Here is a 15460-nt window from a genome sequence, read left to right on the forward strand (position 1 = left end):
CCCCCCCCCCCCCCCGCCCTGCCCTTGCAGGCAGACACAGGTGGTTTATGTTGTAAGTAATTAAAATAATTATTGTAATCAAGAACAACCACTGCTAGTTGGCAGTGTCCATAATATGTGCTGCCAGGTAATCCTGTACAAGGGTTGCCCAACCAGCTTCTCCTTGTGGATATGGCCTCAGTCTGTGTGCTGCTGCCCACCCACATCTCTGTCTGGCCACTGCCTCTTGTGCTTCTTCAGACCATGACTGGCTGAAAACCTCTCTGCAGGTCTCACAGATATTGTGCAGTATGCAGGCTTCCACTATAAAGGCTGTGAAGTTTTTTGGCTCCAGCTTGAGCCTGCAGTTAGGAGCCCTCCACCATGCTTTCAGTCGGCCAGAAGTGCATGCATCCTGCATTTGCTCAGATGGTAGTTGAGAAGCAGTTCCTGTGAGTCCGTAACATGCCCTCCATAAGGCCTCATGAACCAGGGCTTAAGCGGGTAAGCAGCATCTGCTTTTATAAGCGGGGGAATGGCAATACCACAGATCACTGCCTCGGGGACTCCGGGTACACAGTGTCCTTTTTTCATGAGGTCAGGCAACGGAGAGTTTCTGAACATGCGCACATCATGTGTACTGCTGGGCCACCCAGGATAAATGTTCGTGACCCAGCCCTGACGGTCCACCACAGGTTGCAGGATCATGGAGGCAAATCCTTTCTTGTTTGTGAATGACTGCCCCTCTTCCCAAAGGGGACTGCACTGGGATGTGAGTGCTATCTAAAGCCCCCACGAAGTTAGGGAACCCCATGGCATTGAAGCCATCCATGATTTTCTGCGGATCCACGAGGCAAATAAAGTTGTTTGCCGCAATATTCTGCAGCAGCTGGCATACCGCGTGAATCGCCAGCCCAGCTGCGCAGGGAGCCACACTGAACTGGTTCGTGATGTGGCGGAGGCTGGACGGGGTGGCCAGTTTCGTAATGGTCTGATGTATGTTAGTGTCCTGCCTTGCAATTTGTGGACCCAGCATCAAGAAGATATGATAAAAAGTCTCCCTGGTCATTCGGAACGTCTCCAGCCACTGCTGATTATTCCAAGTGGTCAGCACTATTCACTCCCACCGGTCTGAGCTACTCTTGAGGGCCCAGACCCTATGGTTGCTGCTCCTGAGGTTCATCCACAGAGCCCTGTCAGTTTCCATTTCTTCACGTGCCTCTTGGCTGTCCCACTCCACCGCATATCTAAGTCCCCTTTTTCACGAGGCGCCTGTGTGTGCAGGCATCTCCTCACAGCAAGCATTGAGAAAGACAATCAATGCATGCGCTGTCATTATGAGTTGTGCCTACATGTTTTGTAATAAGTCCAAGGCCAGCAGCAGGGTAATTATTAACAGTTCCTCCTTACCCATGTCTTCCAGTTTCTCCATTTCAGACTCTTCACTCGGTTCTTCTCTATTCTCCACTTCCCAGTCCTCACACATTTCTTCCTGACTCTCCATTTGTTCCTCCTCCATCATCCCGTATGGATTCTCCAAAGCAAGTTTGATTGAACTTATGCAGCAGGGCAGGCAGATCACAGCACCACCACCAAGCGGGGGAGGGGAGGGGGGTTGTGGTCCGGAGCTCTGTCTAGCTGCGTTCAATTGATTACCATTGCAAGTGACCTCTTATCTGCATTTCAACAAGTAACCCTGAGGCACTGACCATTGGCGCAGCAGAGCCTTTCCCCGTTACTGTGTTTGGTGGGGGGTGTTGGTGTTTACTGTGTTGAACAATGGTGTTGTGGCTTCAGGATAACTGCTTATTAGGGGTGTGCAAAATTTTGGCAGCCATTTCATTTTGGAGGTGTTTTGGGCTGTTTCAGCTCCTGAAACACCAAATCTGAATCAGAATGGAAAGCTCAGAAACATCTCTGAAATTAAACATGGCATCCAAAACGTTTTGGAAATGTTTCAGAAAATTTCGGAGTTTTGGAGCTGGGCTTGTAGGGAAACAGCTGTATGCTGTGCCACTTGGCTCTGCGGGGGACAGAGATCTGTGCTAGGGGTCTCCTCGCTGCCGCTGCCCCCCGTGCTGCCCCGGTGACGTGGGGCTGCATGGGGTGGGCAGTGGTGATGAGGAGACCCTGGTGCAGATCTCTGCTCCCTGTTGAGCCAGGTCACACAGCAGGGCAGTGCTGGTCCTCTGAAGCAGATTCAGCTGAAGCAAAACAAGACAGTGATCCAAAACACTGATATGAATCGCTGTCCTCCAAAATGGCTGAACCCAAAACCGAATCAAAACACAGCTGTTTTGCACAGCCCAATGCTTATACCATATCAATGGATAGCCATACCTGAGAACAATTTATCCAGAAGATGGAGCATAGTTGTCGGGTGTGCCTCCTCATTCCTTGGTTAGTGATCTCATCCAACAAAAAGCCTAACTGACCTGCAATAACTCTCCTGGCTCCAGATAAAGCCTTGAGAATCCTCAGTACAGAATGCTTATGTTTACAAATATGTCACGATGAGCCAGTATCAGGTGCAAGGACAGCAAAAAGAGTCTGTGCTTCTCTGGTTGCATGCAGCAATAACAAACTTGGCTCTGCCAGTAGAAGCAATTGCACGCAAAGCCACAACTGTCTTCTGGGATATACTGACCATTGTGAAAGACCCTAAATATTCTAGGTTTAGAAGCATCAGCTGTTGATTTATATTTAATATTTGAGGAATCGTGTCTATTGTTTGCTGTTGGCCTCAAACTGCTTCCTGATGTCTCAGAATAACAAGTCCAGCAGTATGCAAGCAACAGAGCAGGAGGCTGATACTGCTATCACTCAGGGCCCCAAATGGACCCAGAAAGAACTGAGGGACTTAATCAACATTTGGTTGGAGCAAAAGACAAGCTGGAAAGTAGGAGGAATAAGCCCATGTATACCACCATTGCAAAAGAAATGAAGGCATGAGGGCACAACCAGAACTGGACCCACTATCAGTGCAAGATCAAGGCCCTAAGATGTGCGTTTCATCATACCAAGAATGAAAACCCTCATTCTGGGGCAGGGTGTACAATTGCTCCTTTCTACGACCAGCTGTCTGTCATTCTCTTCAAGGATGTGGGCAAGGCAACCTGTCTTCAGTCTATTGGGACTGTCGTTGTGCTGGAGAGCACACCGACAGAAGCAGATGCTGAGTGTCCTGAGAGGGAAACTGTATGTTGCAGCAGTGGGGAGACTGCTCCATGGTCCTGGATGACAGGGACTCCCAACAAGAGGAGTATACCCTGACCTTGACCCAAGTGTCCACCCCGATTCCACGGACTAGCACAGATGAGGGTCAGGAGGAGGAGGAGGAGGAAACCAGTTTGGATGCAGTTTCTGTTCCTGAGACCCAAGAAGATGCGCAACCGGTGACTTGTAAGTGTCATGGAATATGCCTCTTGCCATTGGCAGGAACTGCTTGGGTTTGTGCAGGTTGGATTTTTTTTGTTGGGGGAGGAGAAATGCATGTATCGCTGGAAGTGGGTCACTGTGCTCTTTTGGGGGTGGATGACGGGTATACTCCATGTTCTTTTGGGGGTGAATAAAGGGTGTTTCAACAGACACCAAACTCATTGTTTTGCTTTAATTGTTTGCAGCTGGCACGGGCAGTGGCAGCCGGGGATGTGGCTCTGAACTGGGGACTTTGTAATTTGGAGAATGTGAATGGTGCCGCACTCTTTCAGGCTTTGTTTTACTGCCTGTGGGCAGTTCCTTCATTGCAGGGGGGAAGGGGTGGCGGAGGTTCATCACCATCCTCTTGAATGCTTGGGGGAAGGAAATGTGACCCAACCATGAACACTTTTTTCATTTGTTTACCAGCTACCACACCCAATGCTGGCTGGGCATATGCCCCCTGTCTCGGACGGCCAGAGCCGACTCGAGGTGATTTAGAAATTGCTCGTTCGTCAGGGCACCAAAATCACTGGGTTGTGACACCCCCAAACCTTGAACCCCAGCTTGCACTACAGCAGAGCATTCAAGGGATATGTGCCGCAGGCCGCGACAGTCCTGAGAGAGCATGATGGAGGCTTTGGTTGAGGCATCACGAACCTGAGTGTCAGCTGCAGATGGCTGGTGGGATGAAGTCTGGGAGTCACTTTGGTGTGATGAGATTGAGGAGTATCAAATCACGGACAACACAATTGTCTTCTGGGAGAAGCTGCTAGACCGCATGGGTCAGTTTCTGGACATGGCCATGCAGTGCCATGTGGATTCCCAGAAGACACATGAGTTGATCTCTGATGTGCTGCAGCGCTTGCCAAAGTATGGCATTAAAAAGCGGCTCTCACCCCAGAAAGGGCAAAGTAGCTCAACTGGCTTGCGTCTGTCCAGGAGGTAACCAAGAGCATTACATCTGAGCCTGTTCTTCCAACTGTAGTGGAGTCAGCTGAGGGGCACACGAATGCCAGCAGGGCCAGGAGGGCACCACTGTGGTTCAGGGAGCCAGGGCCTGTTTTGGGTGATGGTGGGGTAAAGGCAAAGAAGCCCAAGTAACCAATGGCTTCAACACTACTTGTGTTGGTGCTCCTTACAATAAAGCCTCATGTTAGCCTGTCTTTCTGTATCTAGCTCCCTAATTGTGAAGGACCACCAAAATCTCTGCTCATGGTGTGGGGGTGGGTGGTGCGCAATACAAAAATCAAACCCCAAGCATAGGCTCAGACCAAGCGCAATAGTGGTACTAAGTTGGGGGAGAGGGGGAACTTTTTACAAAGGAAAGGCCCTTTGTTCCTGGGAGAACAAAGAGGGAGCTCAGCCTGAGAAATTGCAAACTGCCCTCTTTCAAATGTAAAAGCTTCTTCCCCCCCCGCTTGGTGCAGTATTGCTGCTTTTCCTGGGATAGTTTTGGATTGGGCTCTCAGGGTTTGGGGCGCAGTCTTTCTTGCAAATCTCCCCAAAGAGGCTGTCCCCTTACAAGTCCATGGCACAGTTCTGCCGCTTTCATAGATTCATAGATGCTAGGGTTGGAAGGGACCTCAACAGATCATTGAGTCCGACACACTGCCTAGGCAGGAAAGAGGGCTGGACCCCAGCCAAATGCCTATCCTGCCTTCTCTTAAAGACCTTCAAGGTAGGGGAGAGCACCACCTCCCTTGGAAGCACATTGCAAATTTTGGCCAACCTTACCGTGAAGAAGTTTTTCCTGATATCTAGCCTAAATCTGCTCTCTGTCAGTTTGTGACCATTGTTCCTTGTTACCCCAAGAGGCACCCTGGTGAACGGAGCATCTCCAGTCCCTTGCTGCATCCCCCGATAGGTCTTCCCCCATAGTGTAGTGTAGTGTCGTCCACAAACTTTGCCAGTCTGCATCTGACACCTGAATCCAGATCATTGATGAAAATGTTGAAGAGTACTAGCCTGAGTACTGAGCCCTGAGGGATACCACTAGTCACCTTGCTCCATAGGCAAAGTCTATTTTAAATTCTATCATCATTTTTAAGCCAATCATTTGGTTTGGGAAAAACAGATTCATGATTTTTTTTTAATGTTCAAGACTGGCAGTGGCATTACTACTACTACGAGTACTACTCCAGTTTCCTCACTATTGGCCATTGTGCAGCTCTGTGTTTACCCAGTCCAAGCATTTAATTAAAAAGGGAATAAGAATTTAGGATCAACTCTTCAACTAAAATGAATGGAACTACACCACCATCAGTTTACTATTTAACTTCTCCCTCCCTTGTACTTGCAGAGTTAGTATCTTTATTTCTCACATACAACACACATAACACAACAAGGTGCATGTTGTCTATGCAGTACAACAAGGAGAAGTGCAGAGTGCTGCACCTAGGGTGCAAAAATATCCATCACACCTACTGGCTGGGAAGTGACCATCTTAGCAGCACAGAAGCAGAAAGGGATCTCGGAGTCAGAGTGGACTCCAAGATGAACATGAGTTGTCAGCGTGACAAAATCATCAGCAAAGCTAACTGCACTTTATCATGCATCAGCAAATGATAAATAATTGAAAAAAATGAAATAGCAGCTAAGATCCCAATTGTTAAAGTTGTGGAATTATAGAGTGATGGATATAGGACGTAGTGTTTATCTCTATAAATAGTTTTGTGCTGTTGTTTCAGGAGTACCATAGTTGAACAAAATGCCAAGTGTATGCAACTGTGGAGAAGCATACTAAAATCAATATAGAGATTTGTTTTAATGGCATAGTGACAGTCACACTACAGCCACAACCCAGATCTTTTATAAAAAGGTTAAATGACCATGCCCATAACTAGCTATAAGCAACATAATCTTTTTGTCTCCACACAGCTGAATTATTGTTGTTATAATAATCTGACTGTTTCTATAAAGGTAGCTGTCCCAGGGGATGGAGTCCGGGAGGGTGCACAGTGAAAACAGCTTCAGCAGCTTGAGGGCAATGCACATTGGGATGCCCTGCCTTACAGATAACTGGAAGGAATGAAGACCAGACAAACTAGTTCCACAAGCAAGGTAAGAGGTCTGTCCTGGAAGAACAACATTGCCAGGTGTTTACTGGAAGACGATGTTTGAGCCCAGGCTAATGCAAGAGTAATAAACTGCTAACTGCTGTGGTTTACTGACCGAGTTTTAACCATGTTGTGTGTGTAAAAAAGCTATGAGCCAAATCCTCTGCAGGCATAAGATGGCAGAGTGTCACTGAATGGAACCATGCTTAGAGCCACCCATGCTACAAGCTGTCCTGTGGAATACATGGTGGTGCTTGACCTGTTCATAAAAAACACAAAAAATCCCTTGAAAACTGGACTAAAAAATATAAGTTAACTAAGGTTGGCCTTTGGGCATCCTAAGGACTGTACGTGACCCATGAGGGCCCAGCATGTGGCCTGCCTTGCAAGTGCTTCAAATATGGTCCACAGGTCTCAGCAGCTGCCTCTCCTACTGCCACATGGCAGGGGAGGGCTTGGGGGGCTGTGCACCCCTGGCACAGCCTGTACAGCAGGATGCTGCAATCGATCAGTGCAGCCCATGCGTGGGGGGAGCCGTGCAGCACTGGTGCAGTCCATGAGGCGGGAGGGGGGAGCTGTGTGTCGCTGGTGCAATCTGAACAACATAGGGAGATCCGGGGGGTGGGGGAGGGAGGCCACCCCCCACAGCTTGTAGACAGCTTGTAGCAGTGTTTCATGTGTGGCCAGGGGCCATATACCAGAACTGCCTGCAGCCACTGGCCACATCGAAATTGGATAGCCCTGCTTGCTAAAGTTAGATTGCATATTTGTGCTCTGATCCTACAAACTCAATAGGCCTGTTGACATGGATAATGTATTCCTGATACTGCCACATTATCCCTTCATATTAGGTATACATTTTACAGTCTCTTCACTTGTCCCCTGATAAATTTCCCGATTAGGTGATAAATTCATACTTTAAAATAGAGTGTGTACATGTTATGAGGAAGAGTTAAAATTTCCTGGCATGATCTTGACATTACCGGTCACTGAAAAACAGGGACTAAACACAGACTTTGACTTTGTGGGCAATTTACCTGTCATCTCCACTGATCTCTCTGAACTCCGCATGTGATAATGACCCTATTGAACAGTCTTGCTCTTTCACCAAATAGGCTATCCTTCCTCCTGTACTTCTCTTGTCTGTTAGCTAGTCCATATAAAGTCTCATTGCTTCTACTTCACAGCCATCCTCCATTCATTTAAACAGACTATTTTCATTAACATACAGAATTATACACAGGGCATTGGTTCTATCTGCTACTTAGCTTGAGCTATGTCTGCTTCTTTTCCAGACCCGAGGAAAGGAACCTTCGTGTCTAAAAATTTGTCTACAATCTCTCCCAACTATACAGCTGCTGGTCCAGTAAGAGATATAACTTCTCAAAAATTCTTGCCCCACACATGATCTTGACACGGCAGTTAAATCATTTTATTTTTCTTCATATTTACTTACTAAATAGACTTCTGCTCAAGCATATTTAATACTGTTCTTCCTAGTGTTCTCCTGAATGCTAATGATCTTTGTTTTCCCTTTTGTAAATTAACATAATAGTATCTGTGTTTTAGCAAATACCTTACAGAACAGTAAACTGTTTTTTCAAACAATCAGTGTTTATTTTGGAACTCTAAATGCTTTTACTGTCACTGACTGGTTTCTCCAACATGTCTTCCTGGTAGGATGGATTAATTTTCAAATTCAAGCCAGGAACAGAATCATGCCCTGTATATAAGCTGCTTCCCTTGAAAGAGATAGGATCCTTTTGTGTTGCTTTTTAAATGCCCAGGAACAGCAAAGCCATGGATTTATCATGGCTTACATTGGTGTAACAGAAGCTGAGAAGTTTTTTGATCTTCTGAGCTTCACCTTTCAGGATGTTAATTGGTGAACTTACCTTCAGGTGAAAATCTGCTGTTATGATGGATGAGTCTTGACATTACCAAATGAAGAAAACTGCTTGGCACTAACCTCTTAACTGGTGAAGGGAAAAATATCAGTGAAATAATGTAGATGTGCAAATATAAATAACCTTCTGGCTTTAAAGAGCAGCCTACCCCCTAATAATAATCGAGTATAAAATTGTCTGTCTGGGAAGCTAGGACACTGTAGAGGTTAATAAACAGGCATCTTAACTTAGCTCAGGGGCACTCATGAGGGGATGGACAGAGAGAAGAGAGAGGCTTGCTTTGCCTACCACTGCTCACAGATGGATCAGAGCCCTTTTTTGTTCTGATTAGCTGTGAACTCTAGCACAAGGCAATTTTCTGAAATGTCTTCCGGCATCAATTTGCTAGTGAGCAGAGGCTCCTCATTATAACTGGCTAGTGTGATCTCACCCAAGAAGGAATGACTCTTTTATTATGAAGTAAATCTTTCTACTTGGAGAGTGCTTTGCTTCCCAGCATGTGGAACTAATGCTTCAAGGCTGGAAATTGGAACCTATTGCAGTTTGGGGACATAGAGGGATACTGCTGACTGAAGAGGCCCTATCAAACACAACAGTCAGGACACTAGCTTGGCATCTGCCTGGAACTGGAGCCTGAAAAAAAAGGCGATTGTCAAAGGAAGTCTGTGAGTGCTGTAGTCTGCAGGCAAAAAAAAAAAGAAACAGTATTCATGGAGGGCTTCTACGCACTGACCTGCAAGACTGTGCACTGAAGCAGTCCAGGATTACAGGGGAAAGGACTGCTAGTTATGGCTGAGGTGCAGTCCAGGCTGCACAGCATAGTGCCGCAGTGAGTGCTTGATGACCCCACAGGCAAGGTGCAGCAGAAGCTTTCAGCATCTTCCCCATGAACTTGGAGAACACCTGCATATAGCTTTCTAATGCAGATTCTGTTAATATATTGGCACTGCACTTGGAATCCTGCCAATAATGCATAATTTTAGTGGACATTATATGCAACCAAGAAGGGATCATTTGATGGGAAATATTCCTGCTTGGACTGCCAGTCCTATTGCTTGGACTGCTAACACTCAGCTTCTCTGCTGCAATCAACTGAAAAGAGAGAACTTACTTCATTATATGCTTTATGGACTCTGGTAGGGCTTTCTGGCACAGTTTCGTCAAAGGAACCAAAAAGGCAACTGAGGAACATACAAAGACACGAACTACGGAGACTGCACCCAGCCATGGCAAGCTCAGAACTGACTGAAAAACACCAAACAGCTATTTTATGGTGTCAGATACAGCTACAAACATCATGAAGACTCTGTTAGAAAGAAAAAAAAGCTCAATATCAGGCATGGCCCTGCCTGACATAGAGGTGAGAGAGAATGATGTAGACAGATATGTAGGCATGGAGAAGAATAGTATCATGAAGAAAAAAAAGCCTAAACCAACTAGCTGTGATGAAAAACCAAATTTATCTGTTGGGGTCTATGCTATTCCATGAATTCCAGAAATATTGTTACCATTACAGATGGGATAGAAAATAGCAGGGAAGTGTAATTTCCAGGATTTACATCAATTAGTTCTAAAACGGCATTCTCCAAGGTGCATACTTAAACAATGCTGTATTTTCCAATGTAAAAGATGACATTTAAAAAAACAAATCAGTAGTAGACTCTACTATTCTGTTTCATTTTTTGTTTGGCACGGTCTCTTGAGAGTAGGTTTACGTATTAAATTAAGACTATTAAATTACCTTCTGTAGGAACATGTAGCAAAACTTACCCACAATATTCTTCTTATAAAGCAACTGATTGTAAAGAGGGAACTGCAGCATCACAGTGGCCCAAGAAGCAGTTCTTACATTAATAGTTCCCTATTCTCCTACTTAAGTTTTGTCTGTGTAAAGAAACATATAGAGTTCTGCTTGTATTCACTGTTCATACTTTTCTTTTCCACAAGACATTTGAGACAACAAGTAAAGATATACATGTGTGGATGAATGCTTGTTCATAAATAAAAATTAAGTGTTTGCATGTAATGGGGAATGCAGTGCCAGCACCAGACAGCACCCCCACTGTCATTTTTAAGTGCAGGGATGCTGATAGAGGAGACAGAGAAGACGGCTGGAGTGTGGCAATTGCCATGCTCCAGCAGGTTCTATCAATTGAGTCTGCTCCAACATGCTGGAATTCTAGCACATCAGAACAGCCTCCACCCTGAGGTACTAAAGAAATGTGCATTAGTCTGCTTTACTGAGCAGTAACAAATGTGCATGGTTTTTAAGTGATGCTTAATGCACAATAGCCTATTTTACTGCGCATTAGCATAATCACGTTTTTTTACTTGATGCTTTACTGTGCAGAAAAACAGGCTACAGCATATTAAAGCACATATGTAGGCATGCTCACTGTGAGCTCAGAACTGTCTCAGGTTTGACAGCGCTGAGCAGCATAGTGTCCATTTCATGCCTTGGCCCCATAAGTTTTCAGGGGCTTGATCCCAGAGGCTCTGAACACAACCTACCAGAGCAGGCTCTGCAAAGAACACTGAGATGGTAGCTGTGTTTTAGATGCATTGTGAAAGCCACATACTAACCCTCTTAACCACTGTATTTCAGTAGTTAGAGCTTGTCCCCAAAGTCAGAGGACAGTCAACACCCCCATCTCCCTAGGGAGTGTCCTAACCCCAGGCCACGGGCCATTTTTGGGTTGAGATGCTTCACCCCTTCTTTGAAGCTATTTCAGCATGCAGAAAGGAGTTAAAGATTCATTAGGTGAGAGAGCGCAAGAGGGAGTGTGAGTTTAGCCTACCAGTTTGAGCACTCTTTGTGGAGGGAGGAGTCCCAAGTTCTAGTCCTTGATCCAGGGATGTTCTCTGTGATTCATATTAGACCATCTCTGGAACAGGAACAGAAGCGGAGGGCTCTACTCTCTGGGGTGAGTGATATTGTTCTCTCTTTCTGGCTTAGGGAATCTTTAATTCTTTTGTCAAATGGAACAGATTCAAAGGAGCGGGGAGGGTGTCCCCACCAAGAAATAGTTCACAGTTTGGTGGTGAGGCCACTATGGAGTCAGGGAGGGAGAGGAAGGATGGCGCTTTGTGTTCCCCCCAAGCAGAGAAGGGAGCTGTATCCAAGTTTCCCATATCATGGGGGAGCACACAGAAAAACGTGGATACTAAGGCTGTGTGAAATTTCGCCGACAGTTTTGTTTCAACGTTGTTTCGACCTGTTTCAAGGTTAAACAGCAAAATCAAAATGAAACAGATATAGTCGAAACAGCCTCAAAACAAAACAAGACAAGTTGAAACATTTCACTGTTTTGATGCTGTTTTGATATTTCGCCCATAAGCTATAATGGGGAAGGTCAAAACAGCCTATAACTTTGTCATTTTTGGCCAGATTTGGATAAAACTTGCAGAAATGGTAGCTCCTTCTGAGGGCGTGCCGAGTGTCAAGAAGATAGGTGCAGGGGGTTCGGAGAAACTGCACCTCAAAATCCTGAAAGCAAAACTCATGTCACGTGTATGCGTTAAACCACAGCAGGGTCAAAACTGCAGGCATGCTAGCCCCTGCTGAGGCCACGAAGCCTGCCAAGTTTCAAGGAGATAAGTACAGGGGTTTGAGGGAAACTGCACCTCAAGCTGCGGACAAACAAAACTCATGACATGGGTGACACTGTGCGTGTTAAGGCACAGCAGGGTGAAAGCTGCAGGCTTGGTAGCCCCTTCTGTGGCCACAAAGTCTGCCAGCTGTCGAGGAGAAAGGTGCAGGGCTTCTGGGCTCTGGGGCCCTGCACCTCTAGCTGCTGACAGGCAAAACTTGTGACATGGGTGCTTGTGCAACTGTGTCTGTCTTGGGGCAGTCGGGGTGGAAACCTCTGCAGGCCTGACTGCTAGGCCCTGCTGCGGCCATGAAGCCTGCCAGCTCTTGAGGAGATCGGTGCAGGGGTTTTCTGGGGCCCTGCACCCCTAGCTGCTGACAGGCAAAACTTATGACATGGGCACTTGTGCAACTGACCGTGTCTCTCTTGGGGCAGTTGATTGTATTCATTATTGCCTCTCCTTAGCCTGTGGTTTTGTAGGCATTAATCCATGCTCGTTAAGTCATTATATAGAAGCTAGGTCCTGTGTATTGAGCTGGTCCCTGAGTGAATCATGATTAATTGGTAACTGGTAACATAGTAGCTTAGCAGCCAGGCCTGCAGTACTCCCCCCCTGCGCACTACCCCCCAGTGCCCCAAGACAGACACAGTTGCACAAGCACCCATGTCACGAGTTTTGCTTATCTGCAGCTTGAGGTGCAGTTTCCCGCAAACCCCTACACTTATCTCCTAGAAACTTGGCAGGCTTTGTGGCCTTAGCAGGGGCCACCACCCCTGCAGTTTTCAGCCCGCTGTGCCTTAACACACACACTGTCATCTATATCACGAGTTTTGCCTGTCAGCAGCTTGAGGTGCAGTTCTCCCCAAACCCCTGCACCTTTCACCTTGAAATCTGGCAGGCTTTGTGGCCTCAGCAGGGGCTAGCAAGCCTGCATGTTTGACCACATTATGCCTTAACACATACACATGAGACAAGTTTTGCTTTCAGAATTTTGGGGTGCAGTTTCTCTGAACCCCCTACACCTACCTCCTTGAAACTTATCAGGCTGTGTTGCCTCAGCAGGGGCTAGCATCCCTGCAGTTTTGATCCTGCTGTGGCTTAACACATACGTGACATGAGTTTTGCTCTCACGATGTTGGGGTGCAGTTTCTCTGAACCCCCTGCATGTATCTTCTTGAAGCATGGCACACATCATGCCCTCAGAAGGGGCTACCATTTCTACAAGTTTCATCAAAATCTGGCCAGAAATGACAAAGTTATAGCCTGTTTGGCCTTCCACATTATATCCTATGGGTGAAATGTCAAAACAGGGTCAAAATGGCAAAACGTTTCGATGGAACAAAACAACAGCAGTTTCGACTCAAAACAAAAGCCAAAACAAAACACTGTTCTGTCGAAATGTCGAAATGCTGGTCGAAACGAAACGCTTCCGTTTTGCACAGCCCTAATGGATACCAATGTTCAGGGGAGGAATCTGGGCTACAATTTAGCAGTGGAGAGAAGTGCCTAACTACAGCCTTGAATGAATAAGGCTTCTAATCCCTGGAGAGAGGTGGGATTTAAATCAGAATCCTGCCCTCAGTTTTCCCCTGAGCAAGGGTGGCTCCTTGCTCAGCCTTCTGGTCTTAAGCAGATCCTTGCTCTGTGCAGTGGCTTTAATAGATCTCAAGCTCTCCCCATGCATTGCATAGGTGGCTGGGAGTCAAGTACCTAATGCTTATGCAAGCGATTCTCCAGCAGGGTACCTGGGATTCCTTTAAGGGTGTCATGTGGTGCTGTGCAATATTAGCACTGTTAGGTGTGCAAACACCTACACACTCAACAAATAAACCCAGAGACTTCAAATAGGAATCCACAGTGTCAAAACCATTTTGACCTGTTATGGTATTTCTGAGTTCTTTGCCATAGAAGAACTGCAATACTACTACTATTCCATAGACAAAAAAAAAAAAGTGAAAGCTAAGAGCTGGCATTTTCTAAGGGGCTCCTTGTGTCTACAGTTGACAACCACTGACTTAGGCCTTGCAGTACCTAGTGTTTCAGTGTTTGGTTCCCTTTTTCGATTTAGCGTTTGGTGCCTTACAACTCCAGCTCTCAGTATTTAGTTGGTTTTCCCCTATGGTTGCCATTTGTAATAATGGTTTTGTTTGCCCTCATTTATTAATGTGCAAAGTAAAAACACATTAGCACAATGGATTTTCCCCTCTGGTAAATTTTAGTTCAACCAAAGCTAACATGGAGATGTTAATTGGAGATGTTTTCTCATACTTGACATTATGCTACAAAACAAAAAGGAGAAAGTGCTTCCAATTGGCTTCCCAAACAGTTATCTCAAAGTTAAGTATATTTTGCAACCTTAACTTTGGGGAACCTAGTAATTCTTTTTTCCTATTAATAGGAACACTCAGTTTGTGCAGAAATAGAGTAGCACATGGGTTGAACCTAGCATCGGCAGTCCCTCAGAGTCGAGGATGACATCCATTAGGCTTGATGGGTCCTCAGGTGACTGAGGAGCCCGATTCTGGATACACACGTTCTTTGGCAATGGGGGCATGTTGTTGCATGGAAGAGTGGGATTCACAGCCCCGGGTTGGTCTCCTCCTCCTTCCTCCGCTGCTGCCATTCCACCTCAGTATCGAGTCATTGGGCCTCAAAGCGGTGCACACCTTAGTGGCGCCACACCGAACGGTCAGCAGCTTTCTCCTCCCAGCCATTGGTGTCAATGCCTCCATGCTTGAGGGCGACCTTGAGTGTGTCTTTGTACTGTTTCCTTTGGCAGCCCTTTCAGCATTGGCCAACGCAGAGCTGGGAAAAGAAAATCTGGTGAGGGAGGCAGTTCTTGAACATCTGGACACAGTGGTCCATCCATCGGAGTTGATTTCTCAAGAGCAAGGCTTTGATGCTAGTGGATCCAGCTTCATGGAGGACACTCGCACTGGTCCAGAGGTCCTCCCGTTTGATCCCCAGGATTTGACACAAGCACTGTTGGTGAAAGCTCTCGAGGGTCTTAATGTGGCATCAGTATATGGTCCATGTTTCACTGCAGTAGAGGAGGGTGGTCAGTATGACAGCCTTGTAAACCAGGACCTTTGTCGACTTCTGAAGGTCTCTATTTTCGAAGACACATTGTCGCAGCTTGAAGAAAGCAGCACTGGCGCAGCTGACCCAGTACTGGACTTCTTCATCGATGGTAGCCCATTGAGAGACGTGGCTGCCAAGATATGGAAAGTGCTCCTCGTACTCCAGAGCCTCCCCATCTATGTAGATAGCACAAAGCATGTTCAGCTGGCCTGGGGAGGGCTGGTGGAGAACCTTCGTCTTAGCAACATTCAAGGACTGGCCAAGCCTCGTATACGAGCCAGAAGCTGCCAGCATGGTAGACCTCTGCAGGTATACCATCTGGCCTGCAGGCTTTGTTGGTTTTCATCTGTTGGATGGCCCACTTCAGCTCTCCAGTGGTTGGTGGATCACCAAGGGAATCCACCACAGGGCACTGCGGGATGGGTT

Source organism: Alligator sinensis, unplaced genomic scaffold (genome assembly GCF_000455745.1).
Source record: "Alligator sinensis unplaced genomic scaffold, ASM45574v1 scaffold203_1, whole genome shotgun sequence".
Lineage (NCBI taxonomy): Eukaryota > Metazoa > Chordata > Crocodylia > Alligatoridae > Alligator > Alligator sinensis.